The sequence below is a fragment of the Pseudophryne corroboree genome, chromosome 4, assembly GCF_028390025.1.
Source record: "Pseudophryne corroboree isolate aPseCor3 chromosome 4, aPseCor3.hap2, whole genome shotgun sequence".
Taxonomy (NCBI): Eukaryota; Metazoa; Chordata; class Amphibia; order Anura; family Myobatrachidae; genus Pseudophryne; species Pseudophryne corroboree.
Genome location: NC_086447.1, coordinates 332,538,055 through 332,550,448, shown reverse-complemented (window position 1 = coordinate 332,550,448; position 12,394 = coordinate 332,538,055).

The window sequence follows — 12,394 nt, the reverse complement described above, 5'->3', positions numbered from 1 at the left end:
AAGACACCAGCAAAATCTAAGAAACATTTGTCATGTCATGTCTGTAAGAGTGTGTTGCCTGATGGATCCACCACATGTACAGCATGTGTTGTTAATACAGCCATAAATACGATTTCCATTCCAGAAGTAAAGCCAGCATTTCAGGACCCGCCATGGGCTTTACTTGCAGATGTATTAGTTGGTTTACAATCAGAGCTGGCCGCCTCTCGTGAAGAAAGAGAGGCGGCAAGATCTGAGTTTAAGATGAGACCATTTGAGTTACCTGGGGAGTCTCAAACTGGTCATAAGTCCACCTTGAGTGGAAAAGATAAGTTTCCTTTTCCTACTAATTTTCCTGTCTCTGGGATACTAGATCTCACGGAACAGGAGTATGAGGAGGGCGAAATAGAACAACAGTCAGAAGGTGACGACTTTGACAGCCCAGGTATTGACAATCTCATCAGAGCAGTTCGTCAGTCGCTGGAGTTTACGGAAACTGAGGAGCCACTGACGAATGATGAAGTAGTCTTTACTAAACGACAGAGATCTCCGATGTGTTTCCCTATCTCGGAATCTCTTAATAAAATGTTACTGGAGTCACGGAAAAATCCGGACAAACGGTTTTCTATTCCTCGTAGATTTAAATCGAGTTACCCGTTTCCAGAGGCCATGACAGCTACATGGGAGAACCCACCTTTGGTGGATTCATCCGTATCTAAACTTACGAGGAAGTTAACCATACCAGTTCCAACTGCTACTACGCTTAAAGACCCTGCAGATCGTAAAATAGAGGCTATGCTAAGGTCCATGTATACAGCAACTGGAGTGCTGTTAAGACCTGGGTTGGTTGGCATTTGGGTTACTAAAGCTTTAATGGTATGGATAAAAGAGCTCAAATCGGCTCTGCAAGATGATCATCTTATACTTCTCGCGGATCAAATCTGGGAAGCTGCTGAATATCTATGTACAGCTTCTACTGACGTCTGTCAGCTTACTTCTCGCCTGTCCTCATCGCTAGTCACAGTACGACGAGCACTTTGGCTGCGTTCGTGGCAGGCGGAGACGGAGGTTAAAAAAGGTATAGAGGCATTGCCTTATGATGGCGAGAAACTTTTTGGTCCTGAATTGGACAAATGGATTTCTGAGGCTACTGGAGGGAAGTCTGTTTTTCTTCCATCGCCTACAACTATACCTAAACGGAAATATTCTGGTCCGGCGTTCAAATCCTTTAGAACTCAGCCCTTTCGTGGGCAGGGAGGAGCAGTCACGCCGGGCAGAAGAGGTCGGGGACGTAGTGCCCGACAATCCAATGCACGTCGTCAAGACACCAAGACCACTAACAAACCAGTGGCATGACGGGCTCCCAGCCCATCTCGGATCTCCAATTGTGGGAGCACGCCTTCAGAGCTTTCAGGGGGCGTGGCTGCAGACGTCCACAGATGGGTGGATCCGCAATTTAGTATTAGAGGGTTACAAAATAGAGTTCGATTATCTTCCGACAGGAAGATTTTTCACGACAGGACTGCCTGTGTCGGACGACAAGAAAGCAGTTCTGCAGGTTGCCATTCAGTCTCTGCTGAATGCTGCAGTGATAATTCCGGTCCCTGTGCAGGAACAGGGGCAGGGTTATTATTCCAGTCTGTTTCTGGTACCAAAACCAGATGGCTCAGTCAGGCCAATATTGAACCTAAAAGGTCTCAATCATTACGTCACTTACCACAGATTCAAGATGGAATCTCTCAGGTCAGTAATTGCAGGGTTAGAGCCACAGGAATTCATGATTGCACTAGATCTCAAGGATGCGTATTTGCACATTCCGATTTGGCCACCTCACCAGAGTTTCTTAAGGTTTGCGATAAGGCGAGACCATTACCAATTTCAGGCTCTACCGTTTGGCCTCTCATCAGCGCCTCGGGTATTCACCAAGGTAATGTCCGTGATGACAGCTCATCTCAGGTCCCTAGGGGTAATAATTGTTCCGTATTTAGACGATCTACTCATAAAGGCTCCGTCTCAACAATTGCTTCTCCAACATGCCTTACTAACGTACAATGTACTAGTTCAGCACGGTTGGATAGTCAGTTTAAAGAAATCACATCTAATTCCGTGTCAACGACTTCAATTCCTAGGGATGATTCTCGATACAGTAAAACAAAGGGTTTACCTGCCACAACAGAAAGTACAGGGCATTCGTCATCTGGTGCAATTAGTGCTCAAGCCACGCACAGTCTCAGTACATTTGTGCATTCGCCTTTTAGGCACAATGGTGGCGGCTTTCGAAGCACTTCAGTTCGGAAGATTTCACTCACGTCCGTTTCAACTGGAGGTGTTAGCACAGTGGTCGGGATCACATCTGCAGCTGCACCACAGGGTGAGGTTGTCACCACAAGTCAGGGTGTCTCTTCTCTGGTGGTTAAAAATACACAATCTATCTGCAGGGAGACGATTCGGCGTCGCGAATTGGATAATTCTGACAACAGACGCAAGTCTCAGAGGTTGGGGAGCTGTAGTTCAGAGTTATCGGCTCCAGGGCCTCTGGGCGGATCACGAAAGATCGCTATCCATAAATGTTCTGGAACTCAGGGCGATTTACAATGCTCTAAGACAAGCGGTGTACATGTTTCGTTTTCAGACTGTTCAGGTGCAGTCAGACAACGCGACGGCAGTCGCATATATAAACAAACAAGGAGGAACGAGAAGCCGCATGGCTATGCGGGAAGTAGCTCGGATCCTCAGATGGGCCGAATATCACCAGGTGATATTATCGGCAGTGTTCATTCCTGGAGTGGACAACTGGGAGGCAGATTTTCTCAGTCGTCGGGATTTTCATCCAGGAGAGTGGGCATTAAATCCAGAAGTATTTCAGATGTTGATCCAGAAGTGGGGTTACCCTCAGGTGGATCTAATGGCATCCCGCCACAATCATCAGGTGTCAAGATATGTGTCCAGAACAAGAGATCCAGGGGCAGTGGCGGTGGATGCTCTCACAGCCACGTGGCCATACAGCCTTGTGTATCTGTTTCCACCGTTTCCGCTGCTCCCGTTGGTGCTAAAACGGATCAAGAGAGGGTTCGTCACAGTCATTCTAATAGCGCCTCGGAGGGCTTGGTTCTCGGATCTCCTCGGGTTACTCGCAGACGATCCGTGGCCACTCCCACTACGTCCGGACCTGTTACAACAGGGTCCGTTCCTTTACCCCGATTTAGCGCGGCTGCGTTTGACGGGGTGGCTGTTGAAAAGGCCATCTTAAGGAAAGAGGGCATTCCTGAGTCTGTTATACCAACCATGGTACGAGCTAGGAAGCCGGTTACGGCAGCTCATTATTATAGAATTTGGCGTACTTATATAGGTTGGTGTGAAGCTCGGAAATTTCCGACATCATCTTTTAAATTATCCCGTCTTTTGTTATTTTTACAAATGGGGTTAGATGGAGGACTACGTCTTTCCACACTAAAGGTGCAGGTATCTGCGTTGTCAATTTATTTTCAAAGGAAATTGGCCTCGTTGCAGTCAATACATACGTTTCTACAGGGTGTAAAGAGGATACAGCCTCCTTTCATTCCACCTACAGCACCATGGGACTTGAATCTGGTTTTAGATTTCTTACAGTCCGATTACTTTGAACCCTTACAACAAGTGGATATTAAATTTCTCACTTGGAAAACGATTTTTCTTTTAGCCTTAGCTTCGGCTAAGCGTGTTTCAGATTTGGGTGCCTTGTCATGCAAGTCACCGTATTTAATTTTTCATGATGACAGAGCGGAACTTCGGACGAATCCCGTTTTTCTACCAAAGGTAGTGTCGTCTTTTCACATCAATCAACCAATAGTAGTTCCTGTGTTAACAGGAGATTCTGGAACGTTGGATGTGGTTCGCGCATTGCGCATCTATGTTTCCCGAACGTCTACTGTGCGTAAGACAGATACGTTGTTTGTTCTCTATGACGCAGCTAAGAGGAGTTGGCCAGCCTCTAAGCAGACCTTATCCAGATGGATCAAACTGACTATACGTCAGGCTTACCTTTATGCTAAGTTACAGCCACCTACTTCAGTAACAGCTCATTCCACACGTTCTGTGGGGACGTCATGGGCAGCGAGTCGTGGGGCTTCTACGACACAGCTTTGCCGTGCGGCTACTTGGTCGTCAGTGCACACGTTTGTGCGCTTTTACAAGTTTGATACGTTCGCGGCAGCAGCATCTAGCTTTGGCCGTTTAGTGTTACAGGTGCCAAACAGCTCTCCCGCCACGGAGGAGACTTTGGTACATCCCAAGAGTACTCCAGTGACCCCTAGTGGATGAAAAAGAAAATAGGATTTTGGTACCTACCAGGTAAATCCTTTTCTTTGAATCCATAGGGGGCACTGGACGCCCACCCAGAGCAGTTTACCTGTTTTAGGAGTCCAGTGGTTCTTATGGTAACACACTTTCACGACTGGTTTAAATTTAACAAGGGTTAATCAGTTATGGTGTCAACTGTTTAGTTGTCTGTTACGTTGTGTCAACTTTATTGTTGTCTGTGAGACTATATGTAATTCTCCTTTTGTCAATCTCTCTATCGATCCTGTTCGGCTCAGTAAAAAACACTGAAGTGCTGCAGGATATGGAGGGGAGGAGTAGTCTCAAAATTAATTTATTCAGTGCCTTCTTCCGGTGGAAGCCGTCCATATCCCAAGAGTACTCCAGTGCCCCCTATGGATTCAAAGAAAAGGATTTACCTGGTAGGTACCAAAATCCTATTTTTTCTTCTTATAATTCATTGAGATCAACATAGATCATATTGAATACTGTATGCAGTATACAATTCGGGTATAGATGCAGTTATGTATTGTGCATAGAAATCTATGGCAAGGATAATAATACAATACTATTTATAGGAGATATATATAAACATTTGGAGCGTTAAACATTTATACTCATCATAAGAGTACATTGAATATATAAGAAATAACAGGCGGCACACGATTTGGTTTTAACAATATTTTATTTGTACACAAGACAGAAATCTGTCTAATAAAGATTTTCTTTTCTTCACGTTTTTCTATCTCTATATTGTTTTTAAATATTTCGCTTCTGTATGGTCAAATATCCAGGCCATAATAATATCACATGTGGAATAAAAGCAAGGGAAGTATTCCACGTGGGTATTGGTTATTTATGTTTGAGAATGTACACTCAGCAGCAAATTCATGAAACTATTAAATATTACAGATATATATTCATGAATGGGATGGAGTGCACCCTAAGAAACTGATCCCTGCTACAATTCTTTTCACCTTTTGTTCTTTCCCAGGGTGGAGGAAATGCTCTCAAATTAGCTCCTCATTCTCTTCCACAGGTCTTGCGGAGTATCCTTCCCAAGGTGCAGGAACCAGCGTGGATGAAGTGACAGGACAGTTCCCTTGCTGTACCTTGTGTTTGGATGACACAAATACCTGGAACCTCATACTATTCTCTTCCACAGGTCTTGCGGAGTATCCTTCCCAAGTTGCGTGGATGTGAAGGGACACGACTGTTCCCCTGATGTACCATGGGCGACCTACTTGTGATGTGGACCTGGACCTCTGCCATGTAGCAGACAACCCGCCCTCAGGTGAGATGTATTGCCCAAAACCCCCTCCTGTCCAAGTCACCCCGGCGTGTCCCAAGTGCAGCCCTCCGGCATTTGCAAAACTACACATCCAATCATGCCCTGACAGCAATGCTTACGCTGTGTCAGGGCATGCTTGGATGTGTAGTTTCTCAAGTGCCGGAGGGTTGCTTTTGGGGCCGCTGTAACCTGCTTGTGTCAAAGTGTTGCTTGTACCTTTTCTTTTCCATAGAAGGGTGACACTATTACCAATACCTGGAACCTCATACTATTCTCTTCCACAGGTCTTGCGGAGTATCCTTCCCAAGTTGCTTGAATCATCATGGATGAAAAGGGACACGACAGTTCTCCTGCTGTACCATGGGCGACCTAACACAATACCACTGCATCTCATATATTACATTTTATTTACTAATAATTTAAAGAAAAACACAAAACTTCTCATTTTAAAAATTTATTGAAGAAATATAAATAATTGTATTTTATTTTGGAATAAAAAATAAAATGTAATAAAACAAAAAAAGTAGTGTTTGTTCTTCTTTACATTCTTTTCTTGTGTAGATATCTGTGAAACAAAAAAAACATATTAAGTAACGACACTAATGATGTCATGTTCATTCCTTTCCAAAGAACATTTGAGGAACCACACAGCCCAGCATGACCCATTGCTGGGCTGTGTGGTTCCACAAGGGCAGGCGGTCCAAAGTGGAATAGTGGTGTCAGTGGTCAGCACTTTGACACGCCTGCACTTGTGGAACCACACAGCCCAGCATGACCCATTGCTGGGCTGTGTGGTTCCACAAGGGCAGGCGGTCCAAAGTGGAATAGTGGTGTCAGTGGTCAGCACTTTGACACGCCTGCACTTGTGGAACCACACAGCCCAGCATGACCCATTGCTGGGCTGTGTGGTTCCACAAGGGCAGGCGGTCCCAAGTGGAATAGTGGTGTCAGTGGTCAGCACTTTGACACGCCTGGACTTGTGGAACCACACAGCCCAGCATGACCCATTGCTGGGCTGTGTGGTTCCACAAGGGCAGGCGGTCCAAAGTGGAATAGTGGTGTCAGTGGTCAACACTTTGACATGCCTGCACTTGTGGAACCACACAGCCCAGCATGACCCATTGCTGGGTTGTGTGGTTCCACAAGGGCAGGCGGTCCAAAGTGGAATAGTAGTGTCAGTGGTCAGCACTTTGACACGCCTGCACTTGTGGAACCACACAGCCCAGCATGACCCATTGCTGGGCTGTGTGGTTCCACAAGGGCAGGCAGTCCAAAGTGGAATAGTGGTGTCAGTGGTCAGCACTTTGACACGCCTGCACTTATGGAACCACACAGCCCAGCATGATCCATTGCTGGGCTGTGTGGTTCCACAAGGGCAGGCGGTCCAAAGTGGAATAGTGGTGTCAGTGGTCAGCACTTTGAGACGCCTGCACTTGTGGTACCACACAGCCCAGCATGACCCATTGCTGGGCTGTGTGGTTCCACAAGGGCAGGCGGTCCAAAGTGGAATAGTGGTGTCAGTGGTCAGCACTTTGACACGCCTGCACTTGTGGAACCACACAGCCCAGCATGACCCATTGCTGGGCTGTGTGGTTCCACAAGGGCAGGCGGTCCAAAGTTTCTTGAATATATACATTGAAACATGGCTTTACTCACCTTGGTACGCACAACACGAACTACGCCGTCCACTTCAATTTTCCACCCAATCCTATGAATAAGCCAAAAATAAACACTAGTGAATAGTAAATTCACACAACAGTGAAAGTCTATTGTACACCAATACAAAAAGGATTTTTTTGGTAAAAAATTAAAAAGTGGTATCAGAACAGCTCTTTGGCCCATCATACATGTAGCCACAAGGAGCTTTCATCCGTTACCACACGCGCCCGCATACATGCCCGCGCATGTATGCCTAGACATAAAGCTCCTTGGTAGTACCCGGTCACGGGTGGGGGAGCCCAACACAAATATAAAACAATAATAAGAAAAAAAACAAACTAATGGGAGGGGGAGAAAGGGATACATGAAAAACATGAGTTAATAAAACAATACGACCGGGCTTATGGTGGTTGTCCGTCCAGATCCTCCTCTTCCTCCTGATGGGGCGTCGATGCCCTGGGCGGCTGGGGAGTGTGTTGACTTGGCCTCGGTGCCCGTGCGGGTGTAGATGTTGCGGCCGGTGTTGGTGGTGGAGGCATCTGGTGGGTGGGGTACATCCCTGTATATCCTTGGTACAGCTGTGACCGTCTATACCAGGATGGTGGTGGAGGAAGGGAAGGAGGCGTCCATGTGGCTTGTGATGGTGGAAGTGGTGGATCACCAGCGTGTTGATGAGCTGGCTCTGGGAGCCTATCGTACATCATCTGCAGTGTGGTTGCGATGATCTGTTGGCTGGATGCCGAATGTCGTTGGCTCTCCGACATGTTGTCAACGCTATGTGCCAGGCATGATGTGTTCTCCACCAGCCGGTTGATGGATGTGGCCAGAATGTGAAGGATGTCCATAGTCTCCCTGTGATCTTCTCGTCTGGTCTTTTGCATTTCGGCCGTGCTGTCGGCATGAGCCTTTTGCATTTCAACCAGACCGTTTGCCATCTGCTCCATTATCTTCTCAATGGCGTCCAGTCTGGTTCCAACGACATTCGTGTAAGTATCCTGGTGGGAAGTAATCTCGGATGCCAGGCTGTGTACCCTCTGAACATTTGAGGGATCCTGCCCTTCCTGTACGTCTGCCACCAATTGCATTTGTGCAGCTGAAAAGAAAATTAGAAATTAGTATACACATTCATACATTTGTTTGAAGGCTCCCAATTCGATATTTACTCACACAGGGATGTAGAAACAGCAGGCTGCTGCACTTCCACCTCGTCGTCCGACGAATCCTGTAGGAGATCCGGCCTGAAGAAGGAACTAATCCCCGACGCAAGTCCGCTGCTGGTCCGTGGCACCTCTGTTTGCAATAGAAAAAAAAATGAAAGTTAATAAACTATACAAAAATGGTGCACCCCACAACGCCCCCCCTCCCATCCCCCCCCCCCCCCCAAAAAAAATATATATACAAACCTTCTCCATCCGGAGGTGCCGCTGCTCCAGGAGCTTCGCTTGTCCTCAATTCTGGAGACTTTTCAACGGTCCGGCTGAATACTTCTGCACGGCTGTCTTCAAACCCAAGAAAAGTCTCGTCCGTTAACCCTGCAGACTCAAACAGTTCGGGTCATGGGTCCACAAGGGTAGTGTCTTGTTGAGGCTCTTCGGTCACAGACCCAGAGCTCCTGGAGAGATGACGAGCTGGTGATGGCCTGCGCGCAGGAGATGTAGTTTGGCGCCCAGCTGGTGGTGTGGTCGCCGACGGTGTCTGGCGCACAGGTGACGTTCCGTGCGCTGATGTCTGGCGCGCAGGTGATGGTCTGCGCGCTGACAATGTCTGGCGCACAGGTGACTTTCTGCGCGCTGATGACGTCTGGCGCGCAGGTGACTTTCTGCGCGCTGACTATGTGTGGCGCGCAGGTGATGATCTGCGTGCTGCCGATGCTTGCTGCACAGTTGATTGTCCGTGCGCTGCTACCGATGCCTGCTGCGCAGGTGATGGTCCGCGCGCAGGTGATGTCCTCTGGGCAGGCGTGTCTGTGGGAAAAAAAACAAACACATTAGCAAATACAAAAAAAAAAAAAAAAAAAAGATTTAGTACAGCTCATCTGAATGTATTCTTACCATCAGGCCTCCTTTTGGACTGCTTATCTCCCGCCGTCTTCCGTCTTCTGGGCGGTTCTTCCTCCTCGGGAAAGCCAGCAGGACGGCTGGAGTCCACACCTCTGCGAACTCCTTGGACCATGACAGGGTTCATGCGCCTTTTAATAACGTCCTCCCAGGGTAGCCACTTCAGATTGAGAGCCGGACCACCTCCCGTAGCAGTCTCATGTCGGCGCTGAATCCCCATCTTCTTTTTGGTCTGTCTGCGGCAATCACTGTACCGCTTCATGCAGTTTCTGGTGCTCCGGCGGTTTCCAGATACTGCAGTGACTTGTCTCGCGATGGCATCCCAGATGTTTCGCTTGGTCTTAGCTGCTGTGGTCTGTGCCCTTGGTCCATACAGAACGTCGTAGGACCTGTCGACGCCATCCACTAGGGCACAGTTTTCCTCCTCAGTGTATCTGGGTCCACGCGGCTTCTTCGGTCCTGCATCTTCACCAGAGGCTTCCTCCTCCGACTGCTCCTCTGGCTGGCTTCTTGCCTTTAGGGATTAAAAAAAACCCCATGCATTTAACAAGATCAGTATGTACCTGTGAGTGTCAGTATCCCTGGCAGTGCGCAAAGATACCTGTAGGTGTGCATGGCAGTGCGCAAACTAGGGTGTGTCAAGTTGGATGCTATTGTGTCTGCAGGTGTTGTCAGTATTTACCTTTCTAGGCTTTTTCTTTTTCTTTGACTTATCCATTTGGTCCCTTGACGACCGCGGCTGGTCACTGCATGCCTGGTCGGTCGTATCCTCCTCCTGGGTTGGCTCCCACTCCTCGTTGCTATGCAGGGAAAGTTCTTCTTAGGGGTGGGAGGAAGGGGGGGATCGGGGCCGCTTGTCCCTGGACATCTCTGTTGTAAAAAGAAAAAATATATATTTTTACAAATGTAACACACATTACAAAATTACATGCAACCACACGTCATGCTGCTGGGACCCCAGTTCTCAAGCAGGACCAAACACACATAAAAAAAGAAAAAAACAAAGAAAAAAAAAAACAGCCAAATAAGCCAAAACCCCCGTACAAGCATCCCTGCACATGCTGGAGGTCGACCAGTGCTAACACAAGATGGCTGACACAAACAAAATGGATGACAAACACAGTCACCCCAAACAAGCCAAAAAGCATCCCTGCACATGCTGGAGGTCAACCAGTGCTAAAATAGGAGCAAAAAAACATGTTTGGCAAACAAACGACATGACATGTCGACCACATGGCTGACACAAACACGCTCAAAGTCACCCCAAACAAGCCAAAAAGCATCCCTGCACATGCTGGAGGTCAACCAGTGCTAAAATAGGAGCAAAAAAACATGTTTGGCAAACAAACGACATGACATGTCGACCGCATGGCTGACAAAAACACGCTCAAAGTCACCCCAAACAAGCCAAAAAGCATCCCTGCACATGCTGGAGGTCAACCAGTACTAAAATAGGAGCAAACAAACCTGTTTTGGCAAACAAACGACATCACATGTCACCGCATGGATACCGACACGCTCTAAAATCACCCCAAACAAGCCAAAAAGCATCCCTGCACATGCTGGAGGTACACCAATGCATAAGCATGACCAAAAAATTCATTTTATGGAGAAAAAAAAAACGTGAAAAACTACCCCAAAACACAAAACTCCCCCCAAAAAATGCAGCAATACAAGCAGGAGCTATATACACATACCTGCACACATATACATACCCCAAACACCCCAAAGCAACGCCACATGTACACCTCATGGCAACCCCCACTACACAAACACATACATGCAACACCAGACCCACATGTGGTACTTACCTCAAAATGTAGAAATCGCTCCAAAAACGACTCTCCTCCGGGGTAACAGGTATCCTCCTGTCTGTCCTGGATTAAAGCCTGTTGGGTGTCCAAACGATACCACAGCAAACAACAACCAATTTGCTAGCTCTGCACCTCCACACACCTCTCTGCGGGTTCACAAAATGGCTGCTGAACACGCAGCAAACAAGCCCTAATAAAGGGCTCAAAACGGCGGGAAGTCGAATTCAGGACGCCCACTACTCGACGATTGGTCTGTTATTTGACAAGGGGAGTGTCGAATGCGTTTTGTATTGAATATGTTGAATTCATGGTCCCGGCGGGAGGGCTGCGGCTGTCGAGTACAGTCGAATTTTAAAACGGACGAAAAAAAGGCGCAATTCGTCCAGAATTGCATATACCCCTTAGTCTCTCTCTGGGCTTCCTCCGCTTCACCCCTAACAGCCTCTTTTAGTTTAACTTTTATTCTTTGGCTGTACACATGTTGCTTACATTTGCCTGCTTCTGGGTCCTAAATTCCTCCCTCTCAGTGGCTCTCTGAAGGTCATGTGTAAAGGGGATACCCCTATAAATCCAGGTACAGGGTACTTTAATGGGGTATCACATTGAGCATTGTCAAAACCTGTACTAATCCCAGTTACAGAGTTTCTAAAGGCAGTTCTCTCATTTATGGAGGTTAATAAACTGCACTTACAGTATCTCACATAAAAAGATTCTAACAGCAATTGTCTGTTCTAGAGGTGATTCTTCCTAATAATCAAGAAAAATCAGTCTCAGTTATAGTGGTTTGACAGTCTCACTAACAGTTTTTTTGGTGCAAATATGCCAGAACCCAGTGGGGTATCTATAATGGGTGCAGAGTGTGTGGTGCACACAGGCCTCTGTGTCCAGAGGGGGCCCACACCGCACACACTGCACCCATTTTTTCTATACTTACCTTTCTGGTGTCCGTGTGTACGCCCCCTCCTCGCCTGTAACTGGCAGCATCGCTGTTAGCGCTCTGAGCACTAGAGACTCTGGCACAGTGCCTCTAGTGCTCAGTGCCATCAGCGGCGCTGCCAGCTTCGGGAGAGGAGGGGGCCCAGTGCCCACACACAGAGACTGCACACGGGTCCCCTCCTCTCTAGATACGCCCCTGCCAGGACCTCGCAATTAGTCCCAGTAATAGAGGTTCCCCCCTTATCCAGGTCCCACTTATTGACTGTACATAATATATGTTGGTTAATAAATTGTTTTAAATTGCGTGTGGTTTGAGGTTTTAGGATTACGTCACCAGCACATGGACGTTTTGTTAATTCAAA